General features: G+C 43.6%; 1 protein-coding gene across 2 annotated transcripts in view; it reads right to left on the bottom strand.

Annotated features, from left to right (window-relative positions):
• Positions 1 to 14,406, bottom strand: part of TSPAN5 (tetraspanin 5) — a 358,999-nt gene that overhangs the window by 95,054 nt on the left and 249,539 nt on the right. The gene's annotated exons all lie outside the window — the stretch shown is intronic.

The following is a 14,406-nucleotide window of genomic DNA, read 5'->3' as shown; positions in this document are numbered from 1 at the left end:
ATGCTTTATAAAAAATTAAAAAAAAAAAACCTATACTGTCCGTTTCCTTTCCAAAGAGACAATATAATGCTCATCTTTGAGATCTAAGCCCTTCTCTATACAAGCTGGAAGTCTTAGTGAGCACTGATCCCTAGCTATTTTCTGCCTATTCTCTTCTGCTAACTGGCTGTCAGGGATTAATTACTGGGTGAACCTTCCAGCCAGGGCCAGGGCTTCAACCAAGGCGCTCTTTTCCCCAGATTAGAAAGCAGGAGCAGGAATAATATCCCAGCTCTTTTACATATTAATTAACACCAAAAAAAAAAATCTTAGGCAGAAAAAAGGTTTTTGTTCCCAAAATAATCAACACTTCGTACAACATTTGTACAATACTCTGGGAACTTTTCCCTGTTTCCTCAAAACCTACAGTGTCCCCAATATTGTATTCAGTTCCATGTCCCCTTACTGGCCCCAAAAGAAAAGAGGGAAAGGTTATATTATGTTCTTTCCTGCCTCTGAAGACCTAAAGAATTGTACTGCCTCTGCGTATTCACATTATTTATAAGAGGATGAAAGAAAAAAGCATCAAACAATGTTAATTTTTTTTCTTTGCCCCTCAATGTATACTATGCATACAATCCAATGGCATTAAAGCTTCAAAATTTCAATTAGTTCAAAATCAACTTGGAATGCTAAAAGAATTAGTTGGACATGTTGACAGTCTACAATATCCCCAAATTTTACCTTTAAAAAAAAAAAAGACAAAGGTAACCTAGTTCTATACCAACTAAATTAGATTATCCAAAGCTATGGATTGTCTTTAGGTACTCTGATTCAAAAAATGTCAGAACTAATAACACAAGCTCAACACTATCCTTACACAGTATTCACCAAGACAAAAAATAATGGTTTTACCTTCTGCTTAAAAATAGAACCCAGAATCTAAGATTCCGTCTGAAAAAGTCATATTTCTGATCATAAATAAGCAGCAGTAGTGTTCTCATTTCTTTCTAAAATGGTTTGTGTGTTTGTTTGTCTTGGAAAGTCAAATTTTTACAGACAGGAGAGACAGAGAGAAAGATCTTCTGTCTGATGGTGCACTCCCTAAGTGGCTGCAATGGCCAGATCTGGGCTGATCTGAAGCCAGGAGCCAGGAGCTTCTTCCTGGTCTCTGATGTGGTTGCAGAGTCTCAAGGTTTTGGGCCATTCTCTTCTGCTTTCCCAGGCCACAAGCAGGGAACTGGATGGCAAGTGGAGCAGCCAGGACACAAACTGGTGTCCATATGGGATCCTGGCAGGTACAAGGCAAGGATTTAGCTACTAGGCTACCACACTGGGCCCCTTCTTGTTTTTAACCCCAAAAGTTCATGTACTGCATTTAGGTTTTGCAGAAGTATATGGTATATCTCATCAAGAAGTCTGTGATAAATTGATTTTGGATATTGATTGCTCCTAACACTTCCAGGAGACTTGTCAACCAGAATCCCTCATCATCTCCTCCCATGAAGTCCCAAGCCCCTAATTAAAGTAGTTTCTCCAATACACTGTTCTCTGCTTGCCTAAAACATATGCCCTTCCTTCATCAGATCACTCCAAATCTCACCTCCAAGGGATTACATGACCATAACCTCCTATTATGCAAGCGATGTGACTTCTCAAAAACTTCTTCAGCCTGTGCTAGATTTTAGGGTCATGTATTTGGGATCTGTTCTATATCAGCTTCCACTGTTGACCCTAGCGGTCACGAGTGTTGCCCAATAGATGGCAGAGGAGACTCAGTTCTAAGGACAACAGGAGGGAAGAGAGAGAAACCACAAGGCCCGCCTGGAGGAGCCCTGCCCTGAGTCTGGTCCCTTATCTCAATCCCAGTGCTGTTATTTACTGTCTGCCAACTTGGACGAGTGACGTTAAAGCCCCACCCCCAAATGCACATCCTCAGAGATCTGCTGCTGGGGTGTTTGTGTGTGATGCTGAAGAGACCATGGAGCAGGTGACCAGGAGTCATCCCTAGCACAGCACACAAAATCAGTATCCGCCACATTCCCAGACTTGCTTACCAGCTCAGGAACTGTGGACACCCTCAGATTCCAGAGCATTCTCTACATCTTTTCTAGAAGCTGGCCCTATCACATCAGATCATAAGATTCAACACACATCCTGGTTCTTGGGTTGTTTTCTTTTTCCTTCCTTCCTTCCTTCCTTCCTTCCTTCCTTCCTTCCTTCCTTCCTTCCTTCCTTCCTTCCTTCCTCCCTCCCTCCCTCCCTCCTTCCCTCCCTCCCTCCCTCCCTCCCTTCCTTCTCTTTTGTTACTTATTGATTCTGGGGAGTTAATCAGCAAGTAAAATTTATTTTAGGAAAGGAATGCAAACAACTAAGCAGAGTTAATCAATTATGCAAAGCTATGTGGCCGCGAGGCAAGTCCTAGTCTCCTGGCACCCGCCTCTCTCACCTTGGACATGAACTTGCGCCAGGAGCTGGAAACACTTTTATCCTTGCAGAGCCCAGGGAGTTGCAAAGGAGTGAGTGGGCTTACTGCATTCATAGAACCCTCAAATACTTCCACTGAAAGAAAAGCTAATCCTGGGATGATATTCGGTTTAAATTCCTCTCACAGCTTGTCCCCAGACACTAACCTCTGGACTATTTCTTTGTTAGGCCAGCATTCATCAGTATCTCTTCAGATGTTGGACCCTGTGCTGGGCTCTGGGGATAAGACATAGGTAGAACAACAGTAGAATAGTCCCAGTCCTTTTTCGTTCATGAACACAGAGGATTGTTCCGGAAAATCCAAAACCCATGGGATTGGAGAATTTAACAATCTACTGTAGAATAATGTGCAATAGGTAAGCCTGCTAAGCAACCGCAAGGACACAAGCACAAGACCCCATGGTACATCGCTTCCGAAGGCATAAACCACCGCCAACACTTCCGTGGTCAACATTCTTTCCAATTGCTTCTCTTCTTTAAAAAGATTTGTTTATTATTTATTTGGGAGGCAGAGTGACAGAGAGAGATCAAACTTCCATCTACTTGTTCACTCCCCAAATAGCTGCAACGGTCACGGCCAGCCCGGCAGAGAAGCCAGCAGCTCCTTCCAGGTCTTAGCGTGGGTAGCCAGAGCCCAAGCGCTTGAGCATTCATCCACTACTTCCTGGAGACGTCAGCAGGAAACCGGATAACAAACACAATAGCTGGGGATGCACTGTAGTTACTCACTGTACCACATTACCAGCCACCTAGTTCTCCCCTTTGAGCCAGGAAATGCTACCATCCTTTGTACACACGTTTCATCACGCACAAAAACAGTCAACTGCCTCCGGAAGCATTCTCTTAGGTGGATGGTGCTATTTCCTTCCTTCCATATTCAAAGGCAGCTCTCACCTTCCTCCATATCTTTCCTTCCTCCCCTCCCATTCCCCACCCCCCCTGCCACTCCAGCTCAGTCACCCACCCACTAAGCTGCTTAGGACACTTCCTGTTAAGCACCCTTTCCCTAAACCCAGCAACTGAAGGCTTCCATAAGACAACTGTGATTTTTCACCTATACATGCTCCACAGCACTGATATGTAAATTTACCTGATGCAATTACTAATCTCCCAAAATAAGCAGACCTGTGCTGGATCAGGGTGGGGGCAGGCGTGAAGGACAGCACCCCCACAGACAAAGCAGCTGACTGAAGTAGACTCACTTGCAGGTCCACAACATTCACAACTGCCTCCATTCCCAGGGAACCCAAACTGCCCCAGTTTCCCAGCTCCATAGCAGCACCATCCAACATCCTCCAACTGCCCTTCTCCCTTTATCAGAACTACCACAAAACCCCAGTGCGTGCAGAGAAAAACACTGACATGCCTTGGACAACCTACGGCCCAGAGCAGCACATCCCACAGGAACTGAGAGTGTGCAGCCCAGAACTATTGAGTAAGCTGGGAGAGAGTTAATACCAATACATGCCGCTCTTCAGAAAAGATTCACAGCTCTGTTTTTAGCAAAGAGAGAGGCAGAGTGCACACTGAGTAAATGAATGTTTAACCAAAGGCCAGGGCTATGTGGCTGTTAAGTTTGATTATTTTTTAACCACTTCTTTGAAATAGCATTGTTATTCATTTTCCCAATGAAACTGTAAGATAACGAGGCCGACAAGAAAACTGCATTACAAGAATACACTTCAGCATTAAGGCTTTCTCACACAGCCGTCACTTCCCATTACTGATCTCGCTCTTCAAGAGCTCCGCTAATCCTAGCTATCTTGTGTGGCATCTGGGACAGCATTTAGGTTCATCTGTGGAGGGCAAAAACTTCCAGGCTATGGTTTGTTTTTTTTAATTATTTTTTAATAATCTTACTTAGTTGATTAGGGAACAAAGTGTCAAGGGCTACAGGGTGAAAGTGGGTAATACCATTGTTTCCACATCAATATCATTTTACCCTGTATCTGGGGTCAGGGAAATCCAGGCTATGTTTGTTCACGTCAGATCTTCATAAACAAAGTGAAGGACACAGAGGGGAGGAAAAAAAAAAAACAGCAAAAATTCTTCTCCAAGTTTTAGTTTGAAAAAATATGCGACATTTCTTACTTTTCTGTATTAGATGTGAGGTAATGACTTAAAAAAAAACATCAATCCTTAAACAATCCTTTTAATGACTTACGTAGGCACAGATGATGATCCGTTAGGATACTATCTGCTTAGTGACTTTTTAACAACACAATAGCATTTTCTTCCACTAGTGATTCCCGCCCCCCCCCAAAAAAAACTTTCATCCATATGTTTTGAGAGAAAATAGAAACATGAGAGAAACCAAAATTTCCATTACCTCCTTTAAGAAAAATAAGCTCTTGTTCATCACATCGGTAAACATACACATGTTTCTATGTTATTTGTACAAGCAGGAAGACAGAAAGAATGTCAGGCTGGGACCACCCACTGTCCTCAGGCAGGTGCAGATGGAGGCGGACCATGCCAACTGCAGAAACAGTTCACGGAAACATCATCTGGCCCAGACTGCTCAATTCCAGAGAGGCTGAGCTGTCCAGTTGACCTATTTTACCCTCATGCAAATTGTGGAAAGATTATGAGGGTAAATTTACCCTGGGCTCAAGCTTGTAGTGCAGGTTGGAAGTCCCAGCTGCACTACAGTCTGCCCCACAGGAAAAGAGAGGATAGCCAAATGACCCAACCTAGATGGAAAAAGCTATCTGGAAAATGGCCAAGGAGAGGGGAGCAGGCACAAGAATACCAACCCAATGGCCAGAAAAATCAAGACAAAGAGCACTGGAGAGCAAGTGATTCAAAGACAACTAGAGGAGCAGGTGTCTGATACATCACTAAGATGTCACTGGAGGTGCCTACACCTGCTACCACAGTGCCTGGGTTCGAGTCTTGGCTGCATTTCCAATTCCAGCTTCCTACCAATGTGAACCATAGCAGGTGGCAGATGATGGTAGAAGCAATTAGGTCCCTGCTACCCATATGGGAAATGTGGATGGAGCTCCACGCTTTTGGCTTCAGCCTGACCACCCGTGGCTGCTGTGGCCATCTGGGGAGTGAACCACTAGACAGAAGATCTCTCTCAAATAATAAATAACTATTTTTGGGGGGGAGATAATTAAAGCCCATTTCACTTGTAAATGAGAATACTGGATTTGAAAACCAAACCACAGAATTTTTGAGAACTCATTGTTCTTGTGTTTTTTTTTTTTATTTGTTTGTTGTTTTTTTATAGCATCAGGTGCAAGGAAGTACAGGGAAAAAAATACTTTCTCTGTGCTGTGTGAGCAGGACCCCATGTCATCTGATCCTTGTAGCTGTGCCCATCTCTAGCGTTCTGTGGGGAGCAAGTGATCCCACTTACATCGGCATTGTCTCCTCCCCACTGCTGTTCCTCCTCAAAACTCCTCTGTTTGGAATGACTTCGATCTAGAAGCTCTTCCAAGCTGACCGTCAGACACCCCAGAGTCAGCAAGAGGGGCTGAAGAAATTAACCAGAACAATAGGTTGACACTGAAAGGCCCACAGGAAGTGCAGGAGTAGGGCGGGGAGAATCCCTGCTTACTTAACTTTCACTTTCTAACAGTGGCATGAAATAAATGATGACTACAAGACTTTTCCAAAAAAAAATTACAAGAGGAACCAAGAAAGACCTCTGAACATGGCAAGCACCTGCTGAGGTGCAACGAGACTGCCTGGAGGCAGAGCAAGGGGCTCACCAGGCTGTGCAGATGCAAAAATGTATCATTAGAGGGAGAAAAGCTGAAAACCCACCTTCCTCAAGGCCTCTGCTTTGGCACTTCCTGAACTCCCCTGCCTCCCAAGCAACTCTGTTCTCTGCTCCTCTTTTATCATCTGGACTGCTAATCCATCAGTGGGGCATTAATTACTCAGTCACAAGTGCATTGCTCCACAAACAAGAACATCATCAAACAGTAAAGCCCAACGTGGATTAACGTTTTATTTGTTGTATTGATGATTTCATATTCTGTAATTGTACCATGAGTGCATATTGTTGCATATTACAAAAGGGGAATTCCCTCCCTTGGTATTCAGAATTGTTTTTAAAAGGCCAGAAATACTTAGACTAACCTGTGCAGTAATTTGCCTACAAATGTGATTTCTACTTCTATAAGAACCATTGCCTGAAACCAAGATTATATTTTTTTTCATAAGATCCACTAGCAGTTGTGATTACTAGGGGGCCTCGAGGAAAGACAGAAGGGAAGGTGCTGAACAAGACATCCAGCCCTAACCACTAGTAATTTGGTTCAAATTGCAATGCTGTCTATGACTAGATTTACAGAAAACTGCAAGGAAAATAAATGCCCATGACACAAGCATTAAAGAAAATGAGACTGAAAAACATAGAAGAGATTTGTGTTCCATGTACTTTCAGTCATTTATTTATTGACAAGCAGAGAGACGGACAAGAGAGAAAGCTCTCATGTGCCAGTTCACTTCCCAGTGTCCACAATGCCAGAGGCTGAGCTCAGCCTGGAGCCAGAAGCAGCCCACGTGTCCCTGGAGGTGGCATTGTTTCAGCCATCACCACTGTCTCCCAGGGTCTGCAGTAAAAGGAAGTAGAGGGAAGGGGGAGTGAGAAGCCAGAGCCAGGCTCTGTGTTGCGGGATGCATTCCTGGTAACCATCAGGCTCCTGTATTTCAGGCTTACTGGCCACATACCTGAGCGCATGTCTCACGGATAAAGCTCCCCAGGACTTCAACACTAGGTTTAAAGTAACAAACACATTAAACAAACACGATCAAACCTGGAAGACAGGATTTTTGGATAACTCCCATAAAGAAATGCTAAACGCTTAGAAGAGTGAGTATATTTAACCTGACTGTATATTATAAAATATATACATGAAACAAAACATCAAGTAGCACTCCATAACTATACAAAGTTTTTATGTCTATTAAAATGTCTCAGATAAAAGACAAAAACATTCCACCAAAAAAAAAAAAAAAACCCTATAGGAAAATACAGAATGCAACGTTCTTCTTAAAGAAGAAAATAAAAACCCACATGGCTATCTGTTGCTGAATGGTTAAATAAAGCACTGTCTGAAGAAAAAATTAATAACAAATTGTGGCAAAGCAATACTGCAGAACAATTTAGGAGTTCCTCAAGCTGCTTATAAAATAAAGGTCAAAATATCTTCCCACCTACCTGTCTTCCCATCTCTAGAACTCTGGGGTGGATTCACACTGTTTCCCATTGCTGCTTCTCCAGTACTGCCTCCACCATGGTGCAATCCCACACCCATCATTAAACTCAAAGTTCCCAGAAGGCAGGGATTATGCTGATTTTATCACATCAGACAATGGAATGAAGAAAACTGTGGTAGCATGACAGCTACAAATGACATAAAAAGTATTTATTATTAGTTGTTAACTCCCCATGTGAGAAGGAGCTAATTAGATTCTTGGGACCAGAGAGGAAGGAGGGTAGATCAACTCACAAGAAGACAGCATGCTGCCCCACCTCAATCCAACCTCAACGTCTCAAATGAAATAATTAAGACAACAAGGGCTACAAATCCAAGTAATAAATATGACTGCTATATTTTCTATTATAATTCATAGGTTTATTCCTACATTTTTACTTACTATTTTTGATCATCCAATATATTTGTAATTTGCCTTTGTAAAGATGCCATTTGGGATACAGAATCCTGTATCAAGAGTGATGGATTTGAGTCCTTTCTCTGCTTCTCATTTCAGCGTCTTGGTAACACAGACCTTGGAATGCCAGAGACATAGCATGAGTAATGGGGTCCCTGTCACTCATGTAAGAAATCTGGTTCATGAGTTCTGAGTTCCTAGCTTTGGTATGACTCGGCTCTGGCTAGGCAGTCCTTTGGGAAGTGGCCAAATGGAAGAGAGTACCCTCTCCACTCTCTTCTTCTCCTACTCCAATAAAATTATGAAAAAATTGAAATGCCCAATTATAGATACCGAAGTGTCACTGACACCAGAATCTCTGATTCTCAACCATGCTTCCCAAGCACTTTCATAATACATAAAACTTAATAGAAGTTCAATAACTGTTGGATGAAGGAACAAGTATATTGCCAGTTCTTGAGCCAGCAGACAAGAAAACATATTCAGAAAGGAGGAATGAATGCACAAAACTACTTGCAAAGATATTATTCACAGTTCCATCTCTTACATGGCAGACTTGCAGTTCAAAGTCGGGAGATTCCTGCTCTTTATTTTTTTTTAATATTTATTTTATTTTTATTGGAAAAGCGGAAATACAGAGAGGGGCAACAGAGAGGAAGATCTTCCGTCTGATTATTCACTCCCCAAGCAGCCGCAACGGCTGGAGCTGAGCCAATCCGAAGCCAGGAGCCTCTTCTGGGTCTCCCTTGCGGGTGCAGGGTCCCAAGACTTTGAGCCGTCCTCGACTGCTTTCCCAGGCCACAAGCAGGGAGCTGGATGGGAAGCGGAGCTGCTGGGCTTAGAACCGGCGTCCATATGGGATCCAGGGCGTGCAAGGCGAGGACCTTAACCACTATGCCATCGTGCTGGGCCCTCCTGCTCTGTATTTTAAAAACTGATTTCCTTGCTAGAAGTATCTTTTCAAAGATTCTGTGATTGCCTCCAGGCAAACATGTTCCTAGCACCAAGTTTGTAAGAAGAAAAAGTCTAAAAGACATTTTATTTCCTCATGCTACAGATCTATCATCACTGCAAAACAGAGTATTAAAAAAAGGAAAAATAAAACTTTAGAAAATACACTTACAAGAAAATACAGTTTCAAGAGAATTGAAAGTGCCTTTGAATGGGAAGACACATTTTTTGACAACTTATCCTTATTCCCAGAGTGCACAAGGTTCTGTTCTCAATCTAATTCCCACTATGAACAACAAATATCAATAAGGAGGGTTTTAAAGGTTGAGGCTCCATTTCTTTCTACTTCCACAGCTTCACATGCAAGTCAACTGAGGCAATAGCATTTCACCATCATTAACACAGGACCCAAGTCAAACTACTTCTGAAGGAAGATTTATTTTTACTTGTGGTTTTGGAAGCTCACAGTCCAAGATCAAGTGTCTCAATTGGTTTAGCATCTGGTGTGCTATTTTTTGCTGGTTGGAGTCCCAATATGACCGAGCGCATCTCACGGTAAGAGAAGTTAGTTGTCTGTCTAGCTTCTCCTAAATTAGAGCCACCATGAGGCCATAAGGGGGCTCCAATCCAACTACCTAATCCAGTCCAATCACTTTCCAAAGGCCTCATCTCTAAGTTTCCAACCTCTTAGTACTACTGACACAAGACTTTGATACCAGGTCTTTGATGCATGGGTCGTCGGGACACAACCAAACCAATATCCAAACCATAGCAACTAGTGTTGGTCCTTAACATTCTCACACTTCTTTCATTCTAACAGAACTCAGAGCAAAATGATTTATTGGGCCAGGGATGTATTGAAAGAGCACTCGACATGGAAACAAGAAACGGGATTTCCAATCCAGATTCTGTTCTAAACCATATGTGTGCCTTGGGTAATTAATTGCATTTCATTCTTCAGCTGTGAAATGAGACATTCTAGAGGACTGGTAAGGTTCCTGCTTTACCAGGATACTACATATGTAAGCTACATACTAAGGTTGGAAGATGGGCCAGTTTTGCTTTCTAGCTGCTGACTAAATCCTATTTTTAAATCTTGCTTCTCAGTCTCCTGAAAAGTTGGCCTGAGAAACCAGAATACTGCCAAAAAAAAAAAATCTGGAAGAACCAGTGCTACTCAACAAGGCAATGAGAGAGTGAAGATTCCCAAACAGTAGGCTTGGGATTCAGCATCAGTTGGTTCACTGATTCTTCCCACACTAGAGTTGCCAAATATATCTGGAAAGTTCTTCTTGAAAAGCAGTGTGAAGTTACAAGAGGCCCTAGAATCATTTTCTTCGTAAGTCCAGGTAAAACTGGTTTCAATTAATTTGAAAGTAGCATTTTTGAAAATGTTACCAGAAGAATCAATCTCTTTGATTTTTTGCTCCTTCCTCGCTCTTTTCTACTAACCATTGAAGACTCTAAAAGCCAGCCTTTCCCCATTAACTGCCTTCTCAGCGTGAAGAAACCAGCCTGCAGATTTGCTTCAGGTCTGGTGCAAACTCCCAACCCTGGCATTGTTTCCAAGGTAACAAGTAAAAAAAGGTAAATAAAAATCACAGACAGGTCTTGCACATTTAATATGGAGATGAACAAGATCACTCGGTAGTATTTCACTCACAGGCCACAAAACAGATGAAATCCTCTCTTCCTTCTGCCCCATTTACACAGGCAGGAATTTATTTGAGGCTTTTACAATAGACATAAAGATTCTCCTTTGGCAATGCAGCTTCCTAAACACAAAATTCCACAGAGACTTTGTTATGGTTAATCAAGCGCAAAGCAGCTTCTGTTGGGAAAGTCTAAAAGGAGAAAGGGAAGGGGGTCCCGAAGCACTGAATCTAATTCTAGACACTTGTTTTTGTAGTTCCCTTACAGAACCCCAACAATGGGCCAGCACACACACCTCTGCCAACTCTTCACACAGTGAGCGGTTACAGACCTCGCTCCGCTCTTCTCACTGCACAAGAAACTCACAGTTCCTGAGGTGGTGGAGGGCCTCTGGCTCCCAAACGGAGAAGTGGAGCCAGGGAGGTGGTGCCCTGCCCTGCCTCTTGCACAAAGGCAGAGAACTGAATGCGTTGGCAACTGGGAGGCAGAGGTGGCCAAACCCAAGGTTGAAGGGTAGGGTGGCAGCAGAGGTAAAGCCTGTGCCTTCGAGGCTGCTGTTGGCCCAGCAGTGGCCAAGATGTTGAGCTGTCACCACACCTGCTCATGGCTGCTTCCAAGAACTTGCTTCCAGAAGAGGGGAGCAAATTAGAGAAGGGACGAGTGAGTTGATTCACAACACTGCAGTAACAAAACCTAGTCCTAGAGGGATGGAGGCAGAGACAATGAAGATGCTTTGGTGTGTGCCAGCGATCCCAGTAATCAGCCTGGCACACACAAGACAAGGCTGGCTAACCCACGGCTACTGAACCCTGCACACCGTGATTTCCAGGGTTCTCAGCTGCAAACAAAGACCCATTGTGTCTTCTTGCATTGCCATGCTAATTTGTCTCCTGCTTTCCAAACAAACCTAATTATGAGTTTCTTCCTCAGCTGTTGGCCTTATTCTCAGCTCCAGGAAGAGCAAACATGTATTGTGCCACAGTAAACAAGGAGGGGACAACATGCTAAGTCTGGAACTTTAAGTTCTCAGCCCGCAGGCCTCACAGTGAGGCTCTAAGCTAAGTCCACAGGGTGCCCAGATCGGAGGCTCAAAGTCCGCCCATTTTCACCTCTTCCCCTGAAAGGTGTCCCCTGTATTACCCACGCTGCCCATTTATGCATGGGTCAGTGAAATCCACAGCTAACAGTTCTCCCGTTCTCCCATCACCTTCTCTGCCACCTGGAAACTGTGTGGCACACTTTTCAGAGCCCTTTCATTTTTCCAGTTTGTAAAAGTGGTATTTCTAAAAAAAAAAAAAAAAAAAGGAAAGGAATTAACTTCAACATTAAAAAATGAATAAAAAAGGCATTGGGCTCCCAAGACATGGTGGGGGGGCTTTCAGAGTGCCAATTGTGCCCATGTCACATGAGCAAGGTGATGGGCAACAGAGCCTGCTGAGGATCACAGAAATCTGTCTCGCCATCTGTCTCACTAAAAAAGGGCAGTGTTGGGTGCTAGCTTCTTTTTTTTTTTTTTTTAAGTTAACATCCCCACTTTTCTGCTTCCAAGTCTGTCACTTCTGAGGCATAAACTTGACAATGACCACTGTCTTATTTTTGAAAAAATTTCTTCTCTCGTCTCTTATGGAGGGTACATCGAATATAATTTCTCTCCTCCCACGGGTCTCTCAATTTATTTCTCTTGACTGCTGTAAAACTTACTTTTCCCATCACTAGTTCTAATGCTTAAAGAGAAAGGACAAAGATCATAAGATTAAACAATGGAAAAAGGAAGCCCCAAGAAAATCCAGTTATGATATTCAAAGAGATAAGCTTGCCCTGTGGCGTATTAACTGTCCTGAAAGAGATCTGCCAAGGGGAAATTTAAGCTCTGCCATCTCCTGTGTGCTCCTGGAAGATTTCAAGTGCTGTTTCTCTAATGCAGGCGTTGAAGTGATGCCATTGGGTTTACATTTAATAACATCTTATACTTGAAGAGTGCTTTCTGTTTGCTTTTGAAATTTATTTTTTATTTATTTATTTGAGAGTCAGACACATGGAGAAAGGCAACTGCTATCCGCTGATTCATTCCTTAAATGCCTGCAAAAGCCAAAGCTGGGCTGGGCCGAAACTAGGATTTATGAACTCAACCCAGACCTTCCGTGTGGGTAACAGGGATGTCCTGAGTCCAGGCCTTCCATGTGGGTAGCCAGGATCCAATCACTTGAGACATAACTAGGCCTCCTAGGGTTTGTATGAGCAAGAAGTTGAATTTCAGTGAACACAAGTCCTCAGCCCTCTGATATAGGTTTCTGATATCTTTTATATGTTTTTTATGTACAATCTGTCATTTCATCCCTGTGTAAAAGGACAGAGTTAGAACTCTAGAAAGTTGGATGGAAAAGAAGTTACTGGGCCCGGCAGCGTGGCCTAGCGGCTAAAGTCTTCACCTTGAAAGCCCCAGGATCCCATATGGGCGCCGGTTCTAATCCCGGCAGCTCTACTTCCCATCCAGCTCCCTGCTTGTGGCCTGGGAAAGCAGTCGAGGACGGCCCAATGCATTGGGACCCTGCACCCGCGTGGGAGACCCGGAAGAGGTTCCAGGTTCCCGGCTTCGGATCGGTGCGCACCGGCCTGTTGTGGCTCACTTGGGGAGTGAATCATCGGACGGAAGATCTTCCTCTCTGTCTCTCCTCCTCTGTGTATATCTGGCTGTAATAAAATGAATAAATCTTAAAAAAAAAAAAGTTACTACTGTCACAGTCTACAGATAGGAAAGCTGAGGCCCAGCACTATAGAAGCTGGACAATTGCTAGTAGCTAGAAGATGGCAGCACCAGGCGGTGTGCCTGTCCCTTAACCTGGGGTGCGTTCTGCCACCTCCCCTCCTGGGTGCTTTCTATGTGTGGACAAAGTTCCACCTGGCTGAGTGCCTGGGGGAAACCACAGGGAGGCTACTTTGCATCCTGCTACTGAGAATTCCTGAGCAGCCAGCATTGCTCAGACACTGGGGTGAGTAGAGTTTTGCGTTGTATCATTTCTTATGAGTTAGTTAATCAATCCCCTGAGACCCAGGCTGACCCTGCTGTGGAGGCACAACTCTGGAGGCACCTTAAGCAGGGCACTTTACAGGGATCCCTGGCCTGACTTCAAGATGCCACCGGAAATACTCCCAGGGCTTTCACTCAAGGCTCTGATGATGGCTCTGACACACAAGGAAAAGAGAGAAGGCGACAGACAAGGAAAAGAGAGAAGGCAACCGACAGGGAATTTAGGCAATTTGGAGTAATTGACATGGGAGAGGGGGCACCCTTCCTTCCTCCTTAGCAGGATTTCTTTACATGAACCAGGTAACTGCTTCTAATCTCCAACTGCCCAAACCCATAACTGGGGACACATTCCCCCAGTCACAGACTACCAGAAACAGGTTCAAAATAGAAACACCAAGAACATAGTTAAACTCTCCACAAATACTACACCAGGACATAAACATTTTCATTACCTTGGCTAAAGTGCACTTTCTCTGGCCACAGTGTTAAACATCAGTGTAAAACAAATTCAGTTCCCTACAGGTGTTGGTAGAAACACAGGATTGGGGATGTTGTGTGGAAAATGAGGTTCCCCTCTGTGTTTTGTTTTTGATTTTAGAATCTGCTGAGTTCATAAACAACAGCACATTAAGCTCCACCTACTGATTAAGATCTTCCTACAATTAGGTACCTCT

This window comes from Ochotona princeps, chromosome 7, assembly GCF_030435755.1.
Source record: "Ochotona princeps isolate mOchPri1 chromosome 7, mOchPri1.hap1, whole genome shotgun sequence".
NCBI lineage: Eukaryota > Metazoa > Chordata > Mammalia > Lagomorpha > Ochotonidae > Ochotona > Ochotona princeps.
This window is presented reverse-complemented; position numbering and strand designations above follow the sequence as displayed.